General features: G+C 50.8%; 16 non-coding genes across 16 annotated transcripts; all 16 read left to right on the forward strand.

Annotated features, from left to right (window-relative positions):
* The first annotated feature begins 2329 nt into the window (after positions 1 to 2329).
* On the forward strand, positions 2330 to 2448 carry LOC126357303 (5S ribosomal RNA). The gene has a single exon (XR_007566217.1). It is a non-coding gene; the product is annotated as a 5S ribosomal RNA (ribosomal RNA).
* Positions 2449 to 3725: 1277 nt separating this feature from the next.
* LOC126356378 (5S ribosomal RNA) lies at positions 3726 to 3844 on the forward strand. The gene has a single exon (XR_007565644.1). It is a non-coding gene; the product is annotated as a 5S ribosomal RNA (ribosomal RNA).
* A 1277-nt stretch (positions 3845 to 5121) lies between these two features.
* LOC126356390 (5S ribosomal RNA) lies at positions 5122 to 5240 on the forward strand. The gene has a single exon (XR_007565655.1). It is a non-coding gene; the product is annotated as a 5S ribosomal RNA (ribosomal RNA).
* Positions 5241 to 6518: 1278 nt separating this feature from the next.
* LOC126356428 (5S ribosomal RNA) lies at positions 6519 to 6637 on the forward strand. The gene has a single exon (XR_007565691.1). It is a non-coding gene; the product is annotated as a 5S ribosomal RNA (ribosomal RNA).
* A 1279-nt stretch (positions 6638 to 7916) lies between these two features.
* LOC126356429 (5S ribosomal RNA) lies at positions 7917 to 8035 on the forward strand. Its single transcript, XR_007565692.1, has one exon. It is a non-coding gene; the product is annotated as a 5S ribosomal RNA (ribosomal RNA).
* A 1279-nt stretch (positions 8036 to 9314) lies between these two features.
* Positions 9315 to 9433, forward strand: LOC126356430 (5S ribosomal RNA). The gene has a single exon (XR_007565693.1). It is a non-coding gene; the product is annotated as a 5S ribosomal RNA (ribosomal RNA).
* A 1278-nt stretch (positions 9434 to 10711) lies between these two features.
* On the forward strand, positions 10712 to 10830 carry LOC126356402 (5S ribosomal RNA). The gene has a single exon (XR_007565667.1). It is a non-coding gene; the product is annotated as a 5S ribosomal RNA (ribosomal RNA).
* A 1279-nt stretch (positions 10831 to 12109) lies between these two features.
* Positions 12110 to 12228, forward strand: LOC126356415 (5S ribosomal RNA). Its single transcript, XR_007565678.1, has one exon. It is a non-coding gene; the product is annotated as a 5S ribosomal RNA (ribosomal RNA).
* Positions 12229 to 13507: 1279 nt separating this feature from the next.
* On the forward strand, positions 13508 to 13626 carry LOC126356431 (5S ribosomal RNA). Its single transcript, XR_007565694.1, has one exon. It is a non-coding gene; the product is annotated as a 5S ribosomal RNA (ribosomal RNA).
* Positions 13627 to 14904: 1278 nt separating this feature from the next.
* LOC126356426 (5S ribosomal RNA) lies at positions 14905 to 15023 on the forward strand. Its single transcript, XR_007565689.1, has one exon. It is a non-coding gene; the product is annotated as a 5S ribosomal RNA (ribosomal RNA).
* Positions 15024 to 16303: 1280 nt separating this feature from the next.
* LOC126356437 (5S ribosomal RNA) lies at positions 16304 to 16422 on the forward strand. The gene has a single exon (XR_007565700.1). It is a non-coding gene; the product is annotated as a 5S ribosomal RNA (ribosomal RNA).
* A 1278-nt stretch (positions 16423 to 17700) lies between these two features.
* Positions 17701 to 17819, forward strand: LOC126356432 (5S ribosomal RNA). The gene has a single exon (XR_007565695.1). It is a non-coding gene; the product is annotated as a 5S ribosomal RNA (ribosomal RNA).
* Positions 17820 to 19097: 1278 nt separating this feature from the next.
* Positions 19098 to 19216, forward strand: LOC126356433 (5S ribosomal RNA). Its single transcript, XR_007565696.1, has one exon. It is a non-coding gene; the product is annotated as a 5S ribosomal RNA (ribosomal RNA).
* Positions 19217 to 20488: 1272 nt separating this feature from the next.
* LOC126356434 (5S ribosomal RNA) lies at positions 20489 to 20607 on the forward strand. Its single transcript, XR_007565697.1, has one exon. It is a non-coding gene; the product is annotated as a 5S ribosomal RNA (ribosomal RNA).
* Positions 20608 to 21885: 1278 nt separating this feature from the next.
* LOC126356435 (5S ribosomal RNA) lies at positions 21886 to 22004 on the forward strand. The gene has a single exon (XR_007565698.1). It is a non-coding gene; the product is annotated as a 5S ribosomal RNA (ribosomal RNA).
* Positions 22005 to 23282: 1278 nt separating this feature from the next.
* LOC126356495 (5S ribosomal RNA) lies at positions 23283 to 23401 on the forward strand. Its single transcript, XR_007565757.1, has one exon. It is a non-coding gene; the product is annotated as a 5S ribosomal RNA (ribosomal RNA).
* The last annotated feature ends 233 nt before the right edge of the window (positions 23402 to 23634 follow it).

The following is a 23634-nucleotide window of genomic DNA, read 5'->3' on the forward strand; positions in this document are numbered from 1 at the left end:
TAAAGTTGTGTACCGATTTGGACTTCCTTACCTATTTATGGACCCAACATTCTCAGATTCAGACATCGCCACATTATCGGCAAAATTTTGCAAATTTTTTGCAGGTCGCACTGGCGCATGCTTTTGCGCGTATGTCGGTACCTGCGTAACATGGATGTTATTGTCTCATATTTTCAAATTGCCCTTGTTCGACACAATATGAATAAATGCGACTTTCTCTATGTTTTCTGGAACGAAAATTGCCGAAACTTGACTATCGAACGACATCAGAAGTCTTTTCAGTTTTTTCTGGACGTTATTGCCAAACTTCTTGTTTGGCATGAGTGTCGGTATTATTAGTTTCTTTTTTCTTTTTTTTTCCCCGTATGTGGCGTGACGAGATTCTTTACTGATGTTTCAGTTCTAGTTTCTAGTGGTGACTGTTTGCGTTATTTTTTTTCTTTTTTCTTTTTTCATTTCTTTTACTGTCGAGCGCTCCCACTTCTCGTCACGTGTCTGCGCTCGGCACTTTTGGAACCTTTCGTCGGTGTGGGATTTCACACCGGGATTGCCGGCGCTTTAAAATAGCGTTTTGTTTCATGTTGTTTTTACTATACCTAGGCTGTTGCGATTTCTCTTCTTTTTTTCATACATGAAATATTGTTTTGTTTTACGGTCGATATGAGTGATGACGGGTGTGAGGGCGACACTGTGGCCAGGCCTCAGACTAATTGACCCCTGCCCTCATTGCCGCCGCCTGCCAGCCACGCTCGATGCCCGACCGACAATGGCTTTCCTTTTCCGGTGGATGCGTCGTCCTGGTTGCGTACAAATGTTTTGTGTTCCCTTTGGACAGTCGTCATCATCGACTGTTACGGTGTAAATCCGCCTTATCTTTCCGTTTCCTCTTTCTGTTTTTGGCGTATACATGGGAGGCATTTATCACATTTCGTTTTCACGTGTTGCAGGCCTATTTAATTTATGAAAAAAAAAGTGCTGTTGGCTCCCTCTCATTTTTAAAAAAAAAAAAAAAAAAATAAAAAAAAAAAAAAAAAAAAGGTGCTGTTGGCTCCTTCTCTCTTTTTAGATTGTACGTCACTACACCTGCCAGCCCTCTTTTCATACAAACTCTCAGGTGCGACAAAGATGCTTCCACAAGCATTTTAAACTACTGTATTAAACGTAAGATGCGAAATTACAGTAATGAACTCAGTTTGAACAAGAAAGCGCGGACGAAGAGTGCTAGGAACTCGTTGAAAATAACGAAACACTGCGAATCGACAGATGTGCTCTTGAAATGCGTCAGAGCCTACTGTTTTGTAGGAGCGCTAAATTCCAAAAACTAACTACATTAAAAAAAAAAAAAAAAACCTGTTCCTGTCCGACCACCGATGATAAGCAACAACGTTAGTATTCGGATCGGCGACCGCTTGGGAACTCTGGCTGTCTTCATTTCTTGCTTTCTTGTCGCTACCCCTGCCAGCCCTTTTTTCATGCTACCTTTCTCATGTGACAAAGATGCTTCCATACTGATTTTAAACTATCGTAAGATACGATATTAAGGAACTCAGTTTGAAAAGAGTGCGCCAAGGAAGACTTCCAAAGAGTCTCTGGAAATAACAAAACAGTATGAAGTGACAGAAATGTTGTGAAATACGTCAGGGCATATTGTTTTGTAGCAGTGCACAACGGCAAATTTGTAAACAAAAATTTACCTTTCGTCGCTACAAGAGAGGGATACTTTGTCCAACAGCCTGTGTCTTGTGTGCATGTTTTCGCACCTTTCCACGGCACGGCGCAGCACAGAGCTGCTCTGGTAGCTCCGAACGGACGCACACGGCGCCTCGGACACGCCGGTTCGGCCCGCGCCCATCTCGCAGATGTTTCTCGTGCTTGTGCTGTCATTACGGACCGCGACCCGAGCGGCAGCGAGCGGCAGTCGAGCAAAGTCGGGACAAGTCGGGACGGAAGGGGACAGCCGAGAATGCACCGTGCGAATTACGCAAATATCTGGAAGCGCGACGCGTGTCAGGCAGGTGAGAACGCTTCCCTCGGTCCAGCAGGACACTGCCACACCCCGCGAGTCCCCAAGCCGCCCGGCCGCGCGCAAGCCCTGCGCCGGATAACGATAACAAGGTGCGTCTCCCGCGAGTGTCGGAGGCCGCACGAACCAAACGAATGACAGGCGGTGCAACGAGCAGCTGTGTTGTGCGTCCGACCCACGTGGCGGCGCGTCGCCTTCGAGGTGGAAGGACGTGCTTTGCGTCAAATGTGCCACCGAAAAAAGCGATTGCTTGTGTTAGGAGGAGAGGCGAAGCCTTCTTCTGCCGTGCAGCTACAGTATAACGACGCCAACGGCCATACCATGTTGAATACACCGGTTCTCGTCCGATCACCGAAGTTAAGCAACATCGGGCCTGGTTAGTACTTGGATGGGTGACCGCCTGGGAACACCGGGTGCTGTTGGCTCCTTCTCTCTTTTTAGATTGTACGTCACTACACCTGCCAGCCCTCTTTTCATACAAACTCTCAGGTGCGACAAAGATGCTTCCACAAGCATTTTAAACTACTGTATTAAACGTAAGATGCGAAATTACAGTAATGAACTCAGTTTGAACAAGAAAGCGCGGACGAAGAGTGCTAGGAACTCGTTGAAAATAACGAAACACTGCGAATCGACAGATGTGCTCTTGAAATGCGTCAGAGCCTACTGTTTTGTAGGAGCGCTAAATTCCAAAAACTAACTACATTAAAAAAAAAAAAAAACCTGTTCCTGTCCGACCACCGATGATAAGCAACAACGTTAGTATTCGGATCGGCGACCGCTTGGGAACTCTGGCTGTCTTCATTTCTTGCTTTCTTGTCGCTACCCCTGCCAGCCCTTTTTTCATGCTACCTTTCTCATGTGACAAAGATGCTTCCATACTGATTTTAAACTATCGTAAGATACGATATTAAGGAACTCAGTTTGAAAAGAGTGCGCCAAGGAAGACTTCCAAAGAGTCTCTGGAAATAACAAAACAGTATGAAGTGACAGAAATGTTGTGAAATACGTCAGGGCATATTGTTTTGTAGCAGTGCACAACGGCAAATTTGTAAACAAAAATTTACCTTTCGTCGCTACAAGAGAGGGATACTTTGTCCAACAGCCTGTGTCTTGTGTGCATGTTTTCGCACCTTTCCACGGCACGGCGCAGCACAGAGCTGCTCTGGTAGCTCCGAACGGACGCACACGGCGCCTCGGACACGCCGGTTCGGCCCGCGCCCATCTCGCAGATGTTTCTCGTGCTTGTGCTGTCATTACGGACCGCGACCCGAGCGGCAGCGAGCGGCAGTCGAGCAAAGTCGGGACAAGTCGGGACGGAAGGGGACAGCCGAGAATGCACCGTGCGAATTACGCAAATATCTGGAAGCGCGACGCGTGTCAGGCAGGTGAGAACGCTTCCCTCGGTCCAGCAGGACACTGCCACACCCCGCGAGTCCCCAAGCCGCCCGGCCGCGCGCAAGCCCTGCGCCGGATAACGATAACAAGGTGCGTCTCCCGCGAGTGTCGGAGGCCGCACGAACCAAACGAATGACAGGCGGTGCAACGAGCAGCTGTGTTGTGCGTCCGACCCACGTGGCGGCGCGTCGCCTTCGAGGTGGAAGGACGTGCTTTGCGTCAAATGTGCCACCGAAAAAAGCGATTGCTTGTGTTAGGAGGAGAGGCGAAGCCTTCTTCTGCCGTGCAGCTACAGTATAACGACGCCAACGGCCATACCATGTTGAATACACCGGTTCTCGTCCGATCACCGAAGTTAAGCAACATCGGGCCTGGTTAGTACTTGGATGGGTGACCGCCTGGGAACACCGGGTGCTGTTGGCTCCTTCTCTCTTTTTAGATTGTACGTCACTACACCTGCCAGCCCTCTTTTCATACAAACTCTCAGGTGCGACAAAGATGCTTCCACAAGCATTTTAAACTACTGTATTAAACGTAAGATGCGAAATTACAGTAATGAACTCAGTTTGAACAAGAAAGCGCGGACGAAGAGTGCTAGGAACTCGTTGAAAATAACGAAACACTGCGAATCGACAGATGTGCTCTTGAAATGCGTCAGAGCCTACTGTTTTGTAGGAGCGCTAAATTCCAAAAACTAACTACATTAAAAAAAAAAAAAAACCTGTTCCTGTCCGACCACCGATGATAAGCAACAACGTTAGTATTCGGATCGGCGACCGCTTGGGAACTCTGGCTGTCTTCATTTCTTGCTTTCTTGTCGCTACCCCTGCCAGCCCTTTTTTCATGCTACCTTTCTCATGTGACAAAGATGCTTCCATACTGATTTTAAACTATCGTAAGATACGATATTAAGGAACTCAGTTTGAAAAGAGTGCGCCAAGGAAGACTTCCAAAGAGTCTCTGGAAATAACAAAACAGTATGAAGTGACAGAAATGTTGTGAAATACGTCAGGGCATATTGTTTTGTAGCAGTGCACAACGGCAAATTTGTAAACAAAAATTTACCTTTCGTCGCTACAAGAGAGGGATACTTTGTCCAACAGCCTGTGTCTTGTGTGCATGTTTTCGCACCTTTCCACGGCACGGCGCAGCACAGAGCTGCTCTGGTAGCTCCGAACGGACGCACACGGCGCCTCGGACACGCCGGTTCGGCCCGCGCCCATCTCGCAGATGTTTCTCGTGCTTGTGCTGTCATTACGGACCGCGACCCGAGCGGCAGCGAGCGGCAGTCGAGCAAAGTCGGGACAAGTCGGGACGGAAGGGGACAGCCGAGAATGCACCGTGCGAATTACGCAAATATCTGGAAGCGCGACGCGTGTCAGGCAGGTGAGAACGCTTCCCTCGGTCCAGCAGGACACTGCCACACCCCGCGAGTCCCCAAGCCGCCCGGCCGCGCGCAAGCCCTGCGCCGGATAACGATAACAAGGTGCGTCTCCCGCGAGTGTCGGAGGCCGCACGAACCAAACGAATGACAGGCGGTGCAACGAGCAGCTGTGTTGTGCGTCCGACCCACGTGGCGGCGCGTCGCCTTCGAGGTGGAAGGACGTGCTTTGCGTCAAATGTGCCACCGAAAAAAGCGATTGCTTGTGTTAGGAGGAGAGGCGAAGCCTTCTTCTGCCGTGCAGCTACAGTATAACGACGCCAACGGCCATACCATGTTGAATACACCGGTTCTCGTCCGATCACCGAAGTTAAGCAACATCGGGCCTGGTTAGTACTTGGATGGGTGACCGCCTGGGAACACCGGGTGCTGTTGGCTCCTTCTCTCTTTTTAGATTGTACGTCACTACACCTGCCAGCCCTCTTTTCATACAAACTCTCAGGTGCGACAAAGATGCTTCCACAAGCATTTTAAACTACTGTATTAAACGTAAGATGCGAAATTACAGTAATGAACTCAGTTTGAACAAGAAAGCGCGGACGAAGAGTGCTAGGAACTCGTTGAAAATAACGAAACACTGCGAATCGACAGATGTGCTCTTGAAATGCGTCAGAGCCTACTGTTTTGTAGGAGCGCTAAATTCCAAAAACTAACTACATTAAAAAAAAAAAAAAAACCTGTTCCTGTCCGACCACCGATGATAAGCAACAACGTTAGTATTCGGATCGGCGACCGCTTGGGAACTCTGGCTGTCTTCATTTCTTGCTTTCTTGTCGCTACCCCTGCCAGCCCTTTTTTCATGCTACCTTTCTCATGTGACAAAGATGCTTCCATACTGATTTTAAACTATCGTAAGATACGATATTAAGGAACTCAGTTTGAAAAGAGTGCGCCAAGGAAGACTTCCAAAGAGTCTCTGGAAATAACAAAACAGTATGAAGTGACAGAAATGTTGTGAAATACGTCAGGGCATATTGTTTTGTAGCAGTGCACAACGGCAAATTTGTAAACAAAAATTTACCTTTCGTCGCTACAAGAGAGGGATACTTTGTCCAACAGCCTGTGTCTTGTGTGCATGTTTTCGCACCTTTCCACGGCACGGCGCAGCACAGAGCTGCTCTGGTAGCTCCGAACGGACGCACACGGCGCCTCGGACACGCCGGTTCGGCCCGCGCCCATCTCGCAGATGTTTCTCGTGCTTGTGCTGTCATTACGGACCGCGACCCGAGCGGCAGCGAGCGGCAGTCGAGCAAAGTCGGGACAAGTCGGGACTGAAGGGGACAGCCGAGAATGCACCGTGCGAATTACGCAAATATCTGGAAGCGCGACGCGTGTCAGGCAGGTGAGAACGCTTCCCTCGGTCCAGCAGGACACTGCCACACCCCGCGAGTCCCCAAGCCGCCCGGCCGCGCGCAAGCCCTGCGCCGGATAACGATAACAAGGTGCGTCTCCCGCGAGTGTCGGAGGCCGCACGAACCAAACGAATGACAGGCGGTGCAACGAGCAGCTGTGTTGTGCGTCCGACCCACGTGGCGGCGCGTCGCCTTCGAGGTGGAAGGACGTGCTTTGCGTCAAATGTGCCACCGAAAAAAGCGATTGCTTGTGTTAGGAGGAGAGGCGAAGCCTTCTTCTGCCGTGCAGCTACAGTATAAGGACGCCAACGGCCATACCATGTTGAATACACCGGTTCTCGTCCGATCACCGAAGTTAAGCAACATCGGGCCCGGTTAGTACTTGGATGGGTGACCGCCTGGGAACACCGGGTGCTGTTGGCTCCTTCTCTCTTTTTAGATTGTACGTCACTACACCTGCCAGCCCTCTTTTCATACAAACTCTCAGGTGCGACAAAGATGCTTCCACAAGCATTTTAAACTACTGTATTAAACGTAAGATGCGAAATTACAGTAATGAACTCAGTTTGAACAAGAAAGCGCGGACGAAGAGTGCTAGGAACTCGTTGAAAATAACGAAACACTGCGAATCGACAGATGTGCTCTTGAAATGCGTCAGAGCCTACTGTTTTGTAGGAGCGCTAAATTCCAAAAACTAACTACATTAAAAAAAAAAAAAAAAACCTGTTCCTGTCCGACCACCGATGATAAGCAACAACGTTAGTATTCGGATCGGCGACCGCTTGGGAACTCTGGCTGTCTTCATTTCTTGCTTTCTTGTCGCTACCCCTGCCAGCCCTTTTTTCATGCTACCTTTCTCATGTGACAAAGATGCTTCCATACTGATTTTAAACTATCGTAAGATACGATATTAAGGAACTCAGTTTGAAAAGAGTGCGCCAAGGAAGACTTCCAAAGAGTCTCTGGAAATAACAAAACAGTATGAAGTGACAGAAATGTTGTGAAATACGTCAGGGCATATTGTTTTGTAGCAGTGCACAACGGCAAATTTGTAAACAAAAATTTACCTTTCGTCGCTACAAGAGAGGGATACTTTGTCCAACAGCCTGTGTCTTGTGTGCATGTTTTCGCACCTTTCCACGGCACGGCGCAGCACAGAGCTGCTCTGGTAGCTCCGAACGGACGCACACGGCGCCTCGGACACGCCGGTTCGGCCCGCGCCCATCTCGCAGATGTTTCTCGTGCTTGTGCTGTCATTACGGACCGCGACCCGAGCGGCAGCGAGCGGCAGTCGAGCAAAGTCGGGACAAGTCGGGACTGAAGGGGACAGCCGAGAATGCACCGTGCGAATTACGCAAATATCTGGAAGCGCGACGCGTGTCAGGCAGGTGAGAACGCTTCCCTCGGTCCAGCAGGACACTGCCACACCCCGCGAGTCCCCAAGCCGCCCGGCCGCGCGCAAGCCCTGCGCCGGATAACGATAACAAGGTGCGTCTCCCGCGAGTGTCGGAGGCCGCACGAACCAAACGAATGACAGGCGGTGCAACGAGCAGCTGTGTTGTGCGTCCGACCCACGTGGCGGCGCGTCGCCTTCGAGGTGGAAGGACGTGCTTTGCGTCAAATGTGCCACCGAAAAAAGCGATTGCTTGTGTTAGGAGGAGAGGCGAAGCCTTCTTCTGCCGTGCAGCTACAGTATAAGGACGCCAACGGCCATACCATGTTGAATACACCGGTTCTCGTCCGATCACCGAAGTTAAGCAACATCGGGCCCGGTTAGTACTTGGATGGGTGACCGCCTGGGAACACCGGGTGCTGTTGGCTCCTTCTCTCTTTTTAGATTGTACGTCACTACACCTGCCAGCCCTCTTTTCATACAAACTCTCAGGTGCGACAAAGATGCTTCCACAAGCATTTTAAACTACTGTATTAAACGTAAGATGCGAAATTACAGTAATGAACTCAGTTTGAACAAGAAAGCGCGGACGAAGAGTGCTAGGAACTCGTTGAAAATAACGAAACACTGCGAATCGACAGATGTGCTCTTGAAATGCGTCAGAGCCTACTGTTTTGTAGGAGCGCTAAATTCCAAAAACTAACTACATTAAAAAAAAAAAAAAAAACCTGTTCCTGTCCGACCACCGATGATAAGCAACAACGTTAGTATTCGGATCGGCGACCGCTTGGGAACTCTGGCTGTCTTCATTTCTTGCTTTCTTGTCGCTACCCCTGCCAGCCCTTTTTTCATGCTACCTTTCTCATGTGACAAAGATGCTTCCATACTGATTTTAAACTATCGTAAGATACGATATTAAGGAACTCAGTTTGAAAAGAGTGCGCCAAGGAAGACTTCCAAAGAGTCTCTGGAAATAACAAAACAGTATGAAGTGACAGAAATGTTGTGAAATACGTCAGGGCATATTGTTTTGTAGCAGTGCACAACGGCAAATTTGTAAACAAAAATTTACCTTTCGTCGCTACAAGAGAGGGATACTTTGTCCAACAGCCTGTGTCTTGTGTGCATGTTTTCGCACCTTTCCACGGCACGGCGCAGCACAGAGCTGCTCTGGTAGCTCCGAACGGACGCACACGGCGCCTCGGACACGCCGGTTCGGCCCGCGCCCATCTCGCAGATGTTTCTCGTGCTTGTGCTGTCATTACGGACCGCGACCCGAGCGGCAGCGAGCGGCAGTCGAGCAAAGTCGGGACAAGTCGGGACTGAAGGGGACAGCCGAGAATGCACCGTGCGAATTACGCAAATATCTGGAAGCGCGACGCGTGTCAGGCAGGTGAGAACGCTTCCCTCGGTCCAGCAGGACACTGCCACACCCCGCGAGTCCCCAAGCCGCCCGGCCGCGCGCAAGCCCTGCGCCGGATAACGATAACAAGGTGCGTCTCCCGCGAGTGTCGGAGGCCGCACGAACCAAACGAATGACAGGCGGTGCAACGAGCAGCTGTGTTGTGCGTCCGACCCACGTGGCGGCGCGTCGCCTTCGAGGTGGAAGGACGTGCTTTGCGTCAAATGTGCCACCGAAAAAAGCGATTGCTTGTGTTAGGAGGAGAGGCGAAGCCTTCTTCTGCCGTGCAGCTACAGTATAAGGACGCCAACGGCCATACCATGTTGAATACACCGGTTCTCGTCCGATCACCGAAGTTAAGCAACATCGGGCCCGGTTAGTACTTGGATGGGTGACCGCCTGGGAACACCGGGTGCTGTTGGCTCCTTCTCTCTTTTTAGATTGTACGTCACTACACCTGCCAGCCCTCTTTTCATACAAACTCTCAGGTGCGACAAAGATGCTTCCACAAGCATTTTAAACTACTGTATTAAACGTAAGATGCGAAATTACAGTAATGAACTCAGTTTGAACAAGAAAGCGCGGACGAAGAGTGCTAGGAACTCGTTGAAAATAACGAAACACTGCGAATCGACAGATGTGCTCTTGAAATGCGTCAGAGCCTACTGTTTTGTAGGAGCGCTAAATTCCAAAAACTAACTACATTAAAAAAAAAAAAAAAACCTGTTCCTGTCCGACCACCGATGATAAGCAACAACGTTAGTATTCGGATCGGCGACCGCTTGGGAACTCTGGCTGTCTTCATTTCTTGCTTTCTTGTCGCTACCCCTGCCAGCCCTTTTTTCATGCTACCTTTCTCATGTGACAAAGATGCTTCCATACTGATTTTAAACTATCGTAAGATACGATATTAAGGAACTCAGTTTGAAAAGAGTGCGCCAAGGAAGACTTCCAAAGAGTCTCTGGAAATAACAAAACAGTATGAAGTGACAGAAATGTTGTGAAATACGTCAGGGCATATTGTTTTGTAGCAGTGCACAACGGCAAATTTGTAAACAAAAATTTACCTTTCGTCGCTACAAGAGAGGGATACTTTGTCCAACAGCCTGTGTCTTGTGTGCATGTTTTCGCACCTTTCCACGGCACGGCGCAGCACAGAGCTGCTCTGGTAGCTCCGAACGGACGCACACGGCGCCTCGGACACGCCGGTTCGGCCCGCGCCCATCTCGCAGATGTTTCTCGTGCTTGTGCTGTCATTACGGACCGCGACCCGAGCGGCAGCGAGCGGCAGTCGAGCAAAGTCGGGACAAGTCGGGACTGAAGGGGACAGCCGAGAATGCACCGTGCGAATTACGCAAATATCTGGAAGCGCGACGCGTGTCAGGCAGGTGAGAACGCTTCCCTCGGTCCAGCAGGACACTGCCACACCCCGCGAGTCCCCAAGCCGCCCGGCCGCGCGCAAGCCCTGCGCCGGATAACGATAACAAGGTGCGTCTCCCGCGAGTGTCGGAGGCCGCACGAACCAAACGAATGACAGGCGGTGCAACGAGCAGCTGTGTTGTGCGTCCGACCCACGTGGCGGCGCGTCGCCTTCGAGGTGGAAGGACGTGCTTTGCGTCAAATGTGCCACCGAAAAAAGCGATTGCTTGTGTTAGGAGGAGAGGCGAAGCCTTCTTCTGCCGTGCAGCTACAGTATAACGACGCCAACGGCCATACCATGTTGAATACACCGGTTCTCGTCCGATCACCGAAGTTAAGCAACATCGGGCCTGGTTAGTACTTGGATGGGTGACCGCCTGGGAACACCGGGTGCTGTTGGCTCCTTCTCTCTTTTTAGATTGTACGTCACTACACCTGCCAGCCCTCTTTTCATACAAACTCTCAGGTGCGACAAAGATGCTTCCACAAGCATTTTAAACTACTGTATTAAACGTAAGATGCGAAATTACAGTAATGAACTCAGTTTGAACAAGAAAGCGCGGACGAAGAGTGCTAGGAACTCGTTGAAAATAACGAAACACTGCGAATCGACAGATGTGCTCTTGAAATGCGTCAGAGCCTACTGTTTTGTAGGAGCGCTAAATTCCAAAAACTAACTACATTAAAAAAAAAAAAAAAAACCTGTTCCTGTCCGACCACCGATGATAAGCAACAACGTTAGTATTCGGATCGGCGACCGCTTGGGAACTCTGGCTGTCTTCATTTCTTGCTTTCTTGTCGCTACCCCTGCCAGCCCTTTTTTCATGCTACCTTTCTCATGTGACAAAGATGCTTCCATACTGATTTTAAACTATCGTAAGATACGATATTAAGGAACTCAGTTTGAAAAGAGTGCGCCAAGGAAGACTTCCAAAGAGTCTCTGGAAATAACAAAACAGTATGAAGTGACAGAAATGTTGTGAAATACGTCAGGGCATATTGTTTTGTAGCAGTGCACAACGGCAAATTTGTAAACAAAAATTTACCTTTCGTCGCTACAAGAGAGGGATACTTTGTCCAACAGCCTGTGTCTTGTGTGCATGTTTTCGCACCTTTCCACGGCACGGCGCAGCACAGAGCTGCTCTGGTAGCTCCGAACGGACGCACACGGCGCCTCGGACACGCCGGTTCGGCCCGCGCCCATCTCGCAGATGTTTCTCGTGCTTGTGCTGTCATTACGGACCGCGACCCGAGCGGCAGCGAGCGGCAGTCGAGCAAAGTCGGGACAAGTCGGGACGGAAGGGGACAGCCGAGAATGCACCGTGCGAATTACGCAAATATCTGGAAGCGCGACGCGTGTCAGGCAGGTGAGAACGCTTCCCTCGGTCCAGCAGGACACTGCCACACCCCGCGAGTCCCCAAGCCGCCCGGCCGCGCGCAAGCCCTGCGCCGGATAACGATAACAAGGTGCGTCTCCCGCGAGTGTCGGAGGCCGCACGAACCAAACGAATGACAGGCGGTGCAACGAGCAGCTGTGTTGTGCGTCCGACCCACGTGGCGGCGCGTCGCCTTCGAGGTGGAAGGACGTGCTTTGCGTCAAATGTGCCACCGAAAAAAGCGATTGCTTGTGTTAGGAGGAGAGGCGAAGCCTTCTTCTGCCGTGCAGCTACAGTATAACGACGCCAACGGCCATACCATGTTGAATACACCGGTTCTCGTCCGATCACCGAAGTTAAGCAACATCGGGCCTGGTTAGTACTTGGATGGGTGACCGCCTGGGAACACCGGGTGCTGTTGGCTCCTTCTCTCTTTTTAGATTGTACGTCACTACACCTGCCAGCCCTCTTTTCATACAAACTCTCAGGTGCGACAAAGATGCTTCCACAAGCATTTTAAACTACTGTATTAAACGTAAGATGCGAAATTACAGTAATGAACTCAGTTTGAACAAGAAAGCGCGGACGAAGAGTGCTAGGAACTCGTTGAAAATAACGAAACACTGCGAATCGACAGATGTGCTCTTGAAATGCGTCAGAGCCTACTGTTTTGTAGGAGCGCTAAATTCCAAAAACTAACTACATTAAAAAAAAAAAAAAAAACCTGTTCCTGTCCGACCACCGATGATAAGCAACAACGTTAGTATTCGGATCGGCGACCGCTTGGGAACTCTGGCTGTCTTCATTTCTTGCTTTCTTGTCGCTACCCCTGCCAGCCCTTTTTTCATGCTACCTTTCTCATGTGACAAAGATGCTTCCATACTGATTTTAAACTATCGTAAGATACGATATTAAGGAACTCAGTTTGAAAAGAGTGCGCCAAGGAAGACTTCCAAAGAGTCTCTGGAAATAACAAAACAGTATGAAGTGACAGAAATGTTGTGAAATACGTCAGGGCATATTGTTTTGTAGCAGTGCACAACGGCAAATTTGTAAACAAAAATTTACCTTTCGTCGCTACAAGAGAGGGATACTTTGTCCAACAGCCTGTGTCTTGTGTGCATGTTTTCGCACCTTTCCACGGCACGGCGCAGCACAGAGCTGCTCTGGTAGCTCCGAACGGACGCACACGGCGCCTCGGACACGCCGGTTCGGCCCGCGCCCATCTCGCAGATGTTTCTCGTGCTTGTGCTGTCATTACGGACCGCGACCCGAGCGGCAGCGAGCGGCAGTCGAGCAAAGTCGGGACAAGTCGGGACTGAAGGGGACAGCCGAGAATGCACCGTGCGAATTACGCAAATATCTGGAAGCGCGACGCGTGTCAGGCAGGTGAGAACGCTTCCCTCGGTCCAGCAGGACACTGCCACACCCCGCGAGTCCCCAAGCCGCCCGGCCGCGCGCAAGCCCTGCGCCGGATAACGATAACAAGGTGCGTCTCCCGCGAGTGTCGGAGGCCGCACGAACCAAACGAATGACAGGCGGTGCAACGAGCAGCTGTGTTGTGCGTCCGACCCACGTGGCGGCGCGTCGCCTTCGAGGTGGAAGGACGTGCTTTGCGTCAAATGTGCCACCGAAAAAAGCGATTGCTTGTGTTAGGAGGAGAGGCGAAGCCTTCTTCTGCCGTGCAGCTACAGTATAAGGACGCCAACGGCCATACCATGTTGAATACACCGGTTCTCGTCCGATCACCGAAGTTAAGCAACATCGGGCCCGGTTAGTACTTGGATGGGTGACCGCCTGGGAACACCGGGTGCTGTTGGCTCCTTCTCTCTTTTTAGATTGTACGTCACTACACCTGCCAGCCCTCTTTTCATACAAACTCTCAGGTGCGACAAAGATGCTTCCACAAGCATTTTAAACTACTGTATTAAACGTAAGATGCGAAATTACAGTAATGAACTCAGTTTGAACAAGAAAGCGCGGACGAAGAGTGCTAGGAACTCGTTGAAAATAACGAAACACTGCGAATCGACAGATGTGCTCTTGAAATGCGTCAGAGCCTACTGTTTTGTAGGAGCGCTAAATTCCAAAAACTAACTACATTAAAAAAAAAAAAAAAACCTGTTCCTGTCCGACCACCGATGATAAGCAACAACGTTAGTATTCGGATCGGCGACCGCTTGGGAACTCTGGCTGTCTTCATTTCTTGCTTTCTTGTCGCTACCCCTGCCAGCCCTTTTTTCATGCTACCTTTCTCATGTGACAAAGATGCTTCCATACTGATTTTAAACTATCGTAAGATACGATATTAAGGAACTCAGTTTGAAAAGAGTGCGCCAAGGAAGACTTCCAAAGAGTCTCTGGAAATAACAAAACAGTATGAAGTGACAGAAATGTTGTGAAATACGTCAGGGCATATTGTTTTGTAGCAGTGCACAACGGCAAATTTGTAAACAAAAATTTACCTTTCGTCGCTACAAGAGAGGGATACTTTGTCCAACAGCCTGTGTCTTGTGTGCATGTTTTCGCACCTTTCCACGGCACGGCGCAGCACAGAGCTGCTCTGGTAGCTCCGAACGGACGCACACGGCGCCTCGGACACGCCGGTTCGGCCCGCGCCCATCTCGCAGATGTTTCTCGTGCTTGTGCTGTCATTACGGACCGCGACCCGAGCGGCAGCGAGCGGCAGTCGAGCAAAGTCGGGACAAGTCGGGACGGAAGGGGACAGCCGAGAATGCACCGTGCGAATTACGCAAATATCTGGAAGCGCGACGCGTGTCAGGCAGGTGAGAACGCTTCCCTCGGTCCAGCAGGACACTGCCACACCCCGCGAGTCCCCAAGCCGCCCGGCCGCGCGCAAGCCCTGCGCCGGATAACGATAACAAGGTGCGTCTCCCGCGAGTGTCGGAGGCCGCACGAACCAAACGAATGACAGGCGGTGCAACGAGCAGCTGTGTTGTGCGTCCGACCCACGTGGCGGCGCGTCGCCTTCGAGGTGGAAGGACGTGCTTTGCGTCAAATGTGCCACCGAAAAAAGCGATTGCTTGTGTTAGGAGGAGAGGCGAAGCCTTCTTCTGCCGTGCAGCTACAGTATAACGACGCCAACGGCCATACCATGTTGAATACACCGGTTCTCGTCCGATCACCGAAGTTAAGCAACATCGGGCCTGGTTAGTACTTGGATGGGTGACCGCCTGGGAACACCGGGTGCTGTTGGCTCCTTCTCTCTTTTTAGATTGTACGTCACTACACCTGCCAGCCCTCTTTTCATACAAACTCTCAGGTGCGACAAAGATGCTTCCACAAGCATTTTAAACTACTGTATTAAACGTAAGATGCGAAATTACAGTAATGAACTCAGTTTGAACAAGAAAGCGCGGACGAAGAGTGCTAGGAACTCGTTGAAAATAACGAAACACTGCGAATCGACAGATGTGCTCTTGAAATGCGTCAGAGCCTACTGTTTTGTAGGAGCGCTAAATTCCAAAAACTAACTACATTAAAAAAAAAAAAAAAAAACCTGTTCCTGTCCGACCACCGATGATAAGCAACAACGTTAGTATTCGGATCGGCGACCGCTTGGGAACTCTGGCTGTCTTCATTTCTTGCTTTCTTGTCGCTACCCCTGCCAGCCCTTTTTTCATGCTACCTTTCTCATGTGACAAAGATGCTTCCATACTGATTTTAAACTATCGTAAGATACGATATTAAGGAACTCAGTTTGAAAAGAGTGCGCCAAGGAAGACTTCCAAAGAGTCTCTGGAAATAACAAAACAGTATGAAGTGACAGAAATGTTGTGAAATACGTCAGGGCATATTGTTTTGTAGCAGTGCACAACGGCAAATTTGTAAACAAAAATTTACCTTTCGTCGCTACAAGAGAGGGATACTTTGTCCAACAGCCTGTGTCTTGTGTGCATGTTTTCGCACCTTTCCACGGCACGGCGCAGCACAGAGCTGCTCTGGTAGCTCCGAACGGACGCACACGGCGCCTCGGACACGCCGGTTCGGCCCGCGCCCATCTCGCAGATGTTTCTCGTGCTTGTGCTGTCATTACGGACCGCGACCCGAGCGGCAGCGAGCGGCAGTCGAGCAAAGTCGGGACAAGTCGGGACGGAAGGGGACAGCCGAGAATGCACCGTGCGAATTACGCAAATATCTGGAAGCGCGACGCGTGTCAGGCAGGTGAGAACGCTTCCCTCGGTCCAGCAGGACACTGCCACACCCCGCGAGTCCCCAAGCCGCCCGGCCGCGCGCAAGCCCTGCGCCGGATAACGATAACAAGGTGCGTCTCCCGCGAGTGTCGGAGGCCGCACGAACCAAACGAATGACAGGCGGTGCAACGAGCAGCTGTGTTGTGCGTCCGACCCACGTGGCGGCGCGTCGCCTTCGAGGTGGAAGGACGTGCTTTGCGTCAAATGTGCCACCGAAAAAAGCGATTGCTTGTGTTAGGAGGAGAGGCGAAGCCTTCTTCTGCCGTGCAGCTACAGTATAACGACGCCAACGGCCATACCATGTTGAATACACCGGTTCTCGTCCGATCACCGAAGTTAAGCAACATCGGGCCTGGTTAGTACTTGGATGGGTGACCGCCTGGGAACACCGGGTGCTGTTGGCTCCTTCTCTCTTTTTAGATTGTACGTCACTACACCTGCCAGCCCTCTTTTCATACAAACTCTCAGGTGCGACAAAGATGCTTCCACAAGCATTTTAAACTACTGTATTAAACGTAAGATGCGAAATTACAGTAATGAACTCAGTTTGAACAAGAAAGCGCGGACGAAGAGTGCTAGGAACTCGTTGAAAATAACGAAACACTGCGAATCGACAGATGTGCTCTTGAAATGCGTCAGAGCCTACTGTTTTGTAGGAGCGCTAAATTCCAAAAACTAACTACATTAAAAAAAAAAAAAAAACCTGTTCCTGTCCGACCACCGATGATAAGCAACAACGTTAGTATTCGGATCGGCGACCGCTTGGGAACTCTGGCTGTCTTCATTTCTTGCTTTCTTGTCGCTACCCCTGCCAGCCCTTTTTTCATGCTACCTTTCTCATGTGACAAAGATGCTTCCATACTGATTTTAAACTATCGTAAGATACGATATTAAGGAACTCAGTTTGAAAAGAGTGCGCCAAGGAAGACTTCCAAAGAGTCTCTGGAAATAACAAAACAGTATGAAGTGACAGAAATGTTGTGAAATACGTCAGGGCATATTGTTTTGTAGCAGTGCACAACGGCAAATTTGTAAACAAAAATTTACCTTTCGTCGCTACAAGAGAGGGATACTTTGTCCAACAGCCTGTGTCTTGTGTGCATGTTTTCGCACCTTTCCACGGCACGGCGCAGCACAGAGCTGCTCTGGTAGCTCCGAACGGACGCACACGGCGCCTCGGACACGCCGGTTCGGCCCGCGCCCATCTCGCAGATGTTTCTCGTGCTTGTGCTGTCATTACGGACCGCGACCCGAGCGGCAGCGAGCGGCAGTCGAGCAAAGTCGGGACAAGTCGGGACTGAAGGGGACAGCCGAGAATGCACCGTGCGAATTACGCAAATATCTGGAAGCGCGACGCGTGTCAGGCAGGTGAGAACGCTTCCCTCGGTCCAGCAGGACACTGCCACACCCCGCGAGTCCCCAAGCCGCCCGGCCGCGCGCAAGCCCTGCGCCGGATAACGATAACAAGGTGCGTCTCCCGCGAGTGTCGGAGGCCGCACGAACCAAACGAATGACAGGCGGTGCAACGAGCAGCTGTGTTGTGCGTCCGACCCACGTGGCGGCGCGTCGCCTTCGAGGTGGAAGGACGTGCTTTGCGTCAAATGTGCCACCGAAAAAAGCGATTGCTTGTGTTAGGAGGAGAGGCGAAGCCTTCTTCTGCCGTGCAGCTACAGTATAAGGACGCCAACGGCCATACCATGTTGAATACACCGGTTCTCGTCCGATCACCGAAGTTAAGCAACATCGGGCCCGGTTAGTACTTGGATGGGTGACCGCCTGGGAACACCGGGTGCTGTTGGCTCCTTCTCTCTTTTTAGATTGTACGTCACTACACCTGCCAGCCCTCTTTTCATACAAACTCTCAGGTGCGACAAAGATGCTTCCACAAGCATTTTAAACTACTGTATTAAACGTAAGATGCGAAATTACAGTAATGAACTCAGTTTGAACAAGAAAGCGCGGACGAAGAGTGCTAGGAACTCGTTGAAAATAACGAAACACTGCGAATCGACAGATGTGCTCTTGAAATGCGTCAGAGCCTACTGTTTTGTAGGAGCGCTAAATTCCAAAAACTAACTACATTAAAAAAAAAAAAAAAACCTGTTCCTGTCCGACCACCGATGATAAGCAACAACGTTAGTATTCGGATCGGCGACCGCTTGGGAACTCTGGCTGTCTTCATTTCTTGCTTTCTTGTCGCTACCCCTGCCAGCCCTTTTTTCATGCTACCTTTCTCATGTGACAAAGATGCTTCCATACTGATTTTAAACTATCGTAAGATACGATATTAAGGAACTCAGTTTGAAAAGAGTGCGCCAAGGAAGACTTCCAAAGAGTCTCTGGAAATAACAAAACAGTATGAAGTGACAGAAATGTTGTGAAATACGTCAGGGCATATTGTTTTGTAGCAGTGCACAACGGCAAATTTGTAAACAAAAATTTACCTTTCGTCGCTACAAGAGAGGGATACTTTGTCCAACAGCCTGTGTCTTGTGTGCATGTTTTCGCACCTTTCCACGGCACGGCGCAGCACAGAGCTGCTCTGGTAGCTCCGAACGGACGCACACGGCGCCTCGGACACGCCGGTTCGGCCCGCGCCCATCTCGCAGATGTTTCTCGTGCTTGTGCTGTCATTACGGACCGCGACCCGAGCGGCAGCGAGCGGCAGTCGAGCAAAGTCGGGACAAGTCGGGACGGAAGGGGACAGCCGAGAATGCACCGTGCGAATTACGCAAATATCTGGAAGCGCGACGCGTGTCAGGCAGGTGAGAACGCTTCCCTCGGTCCAGCAGGACACTGCCACACCCCGCGAGTCCCCAAGCCGCCCGGCCGCGCGCAAGCCCTGCGCCGGATAACGATAACAAGGTGCGTCTCCCGCGAGTGTCGGAGGCCGCACGAACCAAACGAATGACAGGCGGTGCAACGAGCAGCTGTGTTGTGCGTCCGACCCACGTGGCGGCGCGTCGCCTTCGAGGTGGAAGGACGTGCTTTGCGTCAAATGTGCCACCGAAAAAAGCGATTGCTTGTGTTAGGAGGAGAGGCGAAGCCTTCTTCTGCCGTGCAGCTACAGTATAACGACGCCAACGGCCATACCATGTTGAATACACCGGTTCTCGTCCGATCACCGAAGTTAAGCAACATCGGGCCCGGTTAGTACTTGGATGGGTGACCGCCTGGGAACACCGGGTGCTGTTGGCTCCTTCTCTCTTTTTAGATTGTACGTCACTACACCTGCCAGCCCTCTTTTCATACAAACTCTCAGGTGCGACAAAGATGCTTCCACAAGCATTTTAAACTACTGTATTAAACGTAAGATGCGAAATTACAGTAATGAACTCAGTTTGAACAAGAAAGCGCGGACGAAGAGTGCTAGGAACTCGTTGAAAATAACGAAACACTGCGAATCGACAGATGTGCTCTTGAAATGCGTCAGAGCCTACTGTTTTGTAGGAGCGCTAAATTCCAAAAACTAACTACATTAAAAAAAAAAAAAAACCTGTTCCTGTCCGACCACCGATGATAAGCAACAACGTTAGTATTCGGATCGGCGACCGCTTGGGAACTCTGGCTGTCTTCATTTCTTGCTTTCTTGTCGCTACCCCTGCCAGCCCTTTTTTCATGCTACCTTTCTCATGTGACAAAGATGCTTCCATACTGATTTTAAACTATCGTAAGATACGATATTAAGGAACTCAGTTTGAAAAGAGTGCGCCAAGGAAGACTTCCAAAGAGTCTCTGGAAATAACAAAACAGTATGAAGTGACAGAAATGTTGTGAAATACGTCAGGGCATATTGTTTTGTAGCAGTGCACAACGGCAAATTTGTAAACAAAAATTTACCTTTCGTCGCTACAAGAGAGGGATACTTTGTCCAACAGCCTGTGTCTTGTGTGCATGTTTTCGCACCTTTCCACGGCACGGCGCAGCACAGAGCTGCTCTGGTAGCTCCGAACGGACGCACACGGCGCCTCGGACACGCCGGTTCGGCCCGCGCCCATCTCGCAGATGTTTCTCGTGCTTGTGCTGTCATTACGGACCGCGACCCGAGCGGCAGCGAGCGGCAGTCGAGCAAAGTCGGGACAAGTCGGGACGGAAGGGGAGGGGACAGGCGAGCGAATTACGCAAATATCTGGAATCGCGGCGTGTGTCGGGCAGGTGAGGAAGCTTCCGTCGGTCCAGCAGGACACTGCCACACCCCGCGCAGTCCCCAAGCCGCCCGGCCGCGCGCAAGCCCTGCGCCGGATAACGATAACAAGGTGCGTCTCCCGCGAGTGTCGGAGGCCGCACGAACCAAACGAATGACAGGCGGTGCAACGAGCAGCTGTGTTGTGCGTCCGACCCACGTGGCGGCGCGTCGCCTTCGAGGTGGAAGGACGTGCTTTGCGTCAAATGTGCCACCGAAAAAAGCGATTGCTTGTGTTAGGAGGAGAGGCGAAGCCTTCTTCTGCCGTGCAGCTACAGTATAAGGACGCCAACGGCCATACCATGTTGAATACACCGGTTCTCGTCCGATCACCGAAGTTAAGCAACATCGGGCCCGGTTAGTACTTGGATGGGTGACCGCCTGGGAACACCGGGTGCTGTTGGCTCCTTCTCTCTTTTTAGATTGTACGTCACTACACCTGCCAGCCCTCTTTTCATACAAACTCTCAGGTGCGACAAAGATGCTTCCACAAGCATTTTAAACTACTGTATTAAACGTAAGATGCGAAATTACAGTAATGAACTCAGTTTGAACAAGAAAGCGCGGACGAAGAGTGCTAGGAACTCGTTGAAAATAACGAAACACTGCGAATCGACAGATGTGCTCTTGAAATGCGTCAGAGCCTACTGTTTTGTAGGAGCGCTAAATTCCAAAAACTAACTACATTAAAAAAAAAAAAAAAACCTGTTCCTGTCCGACCACCGATGATAAGCAACAACGTTAGTATTCGGATCGGCGACCGCTTGGGAACTCTGGCTGTCTTCATTTCTTGCTTTCTTGTCGCTACCCCTGCCAGCCCTTTTTTCATGCTACCTTTCTCATGTGACAAAGATGCTTCCATACTGATTTTAAACTATCGTAAGATACGATATTAAGGAACTCAGTTTGAAAAGAGTGCGCCAAGGAAGACTTCCAAAGAGTCTCTGGAAATAACAAAACAGTATGAAGTGACAGAAATGTTGTGAAATACGTCAGGGCATATTGTTTTGTAGCAGTGCACAACGGCAAATTTGTAAACAAAAATTTACCTTTCGTCGCTACAAGAGAGGGATACTTTGTCCAACAGCCTGTGTCTTGTGTGCATGTTTTCGCACCTTTCCACGGCACGGCGCAGCACAGAGCTGCTCTGGTAGCTCCGAACGGACGCACACGGCGCCTCGGACACGCCGGTTCGGCCCGCGCCCATCTCGCAGATGTTTCTCGTGCTTGTGCTGTCATTACGGACCGCGACCCGAGCGGCAGCGAGCGGCAGTCGAGCAAAGTCGGGACAAGTCGGGACGGAAGGGGACAGCCGAGAATGCACCGTGCGAATTACGCAAATATCTGGAAGCGCGACGCGTGTCAGGCAGGTGAGAACGCTTCCCTCGGTCCAGCAGGACACTGCCACACCCCGCGAGTCCCCAAGCCGCCCGGCCGCGCGCAAGCCCTGCGCCGGATAACGATAACAAGGTGCGTCTCCCGCGAGTGTCGGAGGCCGCACGAACCAAACGAATGACAGGCGGTGCAACGAGCAGCTGTGTTGTGCGTCCGACCCACGTGGCGGCGCGTCGCCTTCGAGGTGGAAGGACGTGCTTTGCGTCAAATGTGCCACCGAAAAAAGCGATTGCTTGTGTTAGGAGGAGAGGCGAAGCCTTCTTCTGCCGTGCAGCTACAGTATAACGACGCCAACGGCCATACCATGTTGAATACACCGGTTCTCGTCCGATCACCGAAGTTAAGCAACATCGGGCCCGGTTAGTACTTGGATGGGTGACCGCCTGGGAACACCGGGTGCTGTTGGCTCCTTCTCTCTTTTTAGATTGTACGTCACTACACCTGCCAGCCCTCTTTTCATACAAACTCTCAGGTGCGACAAAGATGCTTCCACAAGCATTTTAAACTACTGTATTAAACGTAAGATGCGAAATTACAGTAATGAACTCAGTTTGAACAAGAAAGCGCGGACGAAGAGTGCTAGGAACTCGTTGAAAATAACGAAACACTGCGAATCGACAGATGTGCTCTTGAAATGCGTCAGAGCCTACTGTTTTGTAGGAGCGCTAAATTCCAAAAACTAACTACATTAAAAAAAAAAAAAAAACCTGTTCCTGTCCGACCACCGATGATAAGCAACAACGTTAGTATTCGGATCGGCGACCGCTTGGGAACTCTGGCTGTCTTCATTTCTTGCTTTCTTGTCGCTACCCCTGCCAGCCCTTTTTTCATGCTACCTTTCTCATGTGACAAAGATGCTTCCATACTGATTTTAAACTATCGTAAGATACGATATTAAGGAACTCAGTTTGAAAAGAGTGCGCCAAGGAAGACTTCCAAAGAGTCTCTGGAAATAACAAAACAGTATGAAGTGACAGAAATGTTGTGAAATACGTCAGGGCATATTGTTTTGTAGCAGTGCACAACGGCAAATTTGTAAACAAAAATTTACCTTTCGTCGCTACAAGAGAGGGATACTTTGTCCAACAGCCTGTGTCTTGTGTGCATGTTTTCGCACCTTTCCACGGCACGGCGCAGCACAGAGCTGCTCTGGTAGCTCCGAACGGACGCACACGGCGCCTCGGACACGCCGGTTCGGCCCGCGCCCATCTCGCAGATGTTTCTCGTGCTTGTGCTGTCATTACGGACCGCGACCCGAGCGGCAGCGAGCGGCAGTCGAGCAAAGTCGGGACAAGTCGGGACGGAAGGGGACAGCCGAGAATGCACCGTGCGAATTACGCAAATATCTGGAAGCGCGACGCGTGTCAGGCAGGTGAGAACGCTTCCCTCGGTCCAGCAGGACACTGCCACACCCCGCGAGTCCCCAAGCCGCCCGGCCGCGCGCAAGCCCTGCGCCGGATAACGATAACAAGGTGCGTCTCCCGCGAGTGTCGGAGGCCGCACGAACCAAACGAATGACAGGCGGTGCAACGAGCAGCTGTGTTGTGCGTCCGACCCACGTGGCGGCGCGTCGCCTTCGAGGTGGAAGGACGTGCTTTGCGTCAAATGTGCCACCGAAAAAAGCGATTGCTTGTGTTAGGAGGAGAGGCGAAGCCTTCTTCTGCCGTGCAGCTACAGTATAACGACGCCAACGGCCATACCATGTTGAATACACCGGTTCTCGTCCGATCACCGAAGTTAAGCAACATCGGGCCCGGTTAGTACTTGGATGGGTGACCGCCTGGGAACACTGGGTGCTGTTGGCTCCTTCTCTCTTTTTAGATTGTACGTCACTACACCTGCCAGCCCTCTTTTCATACAAACTCTCAGGTGCGACAAAGATGCTTCCACAAGCATTTTAAACTACTGTATTAAACGTAAGATGCGAAATTACAGTAATGAACTCAGTTTGAACAAGAAAGCGCGGACGAAGAGTGCTAGGAACTCGTTGAAAATAACGAAACACTGCGAATCGACAGATGTGCTCTTGAAATGCGTC

This window comes from Schistocerca gregaria, chromosome 3 (assembly GCF_023897955.1).
Source record: "Schistocerca gregaria isolate iqSchGreg1 chromosome 3, iqSchGreg1.2, whole genome shotgun sequence".
Classification (NCBI taxonomy): Eukaryota; Metazoa; Arthropoda; class Insecta; order Orthoptera; family Acrididae; genus Schistocerca; species Schistocerca gregaria.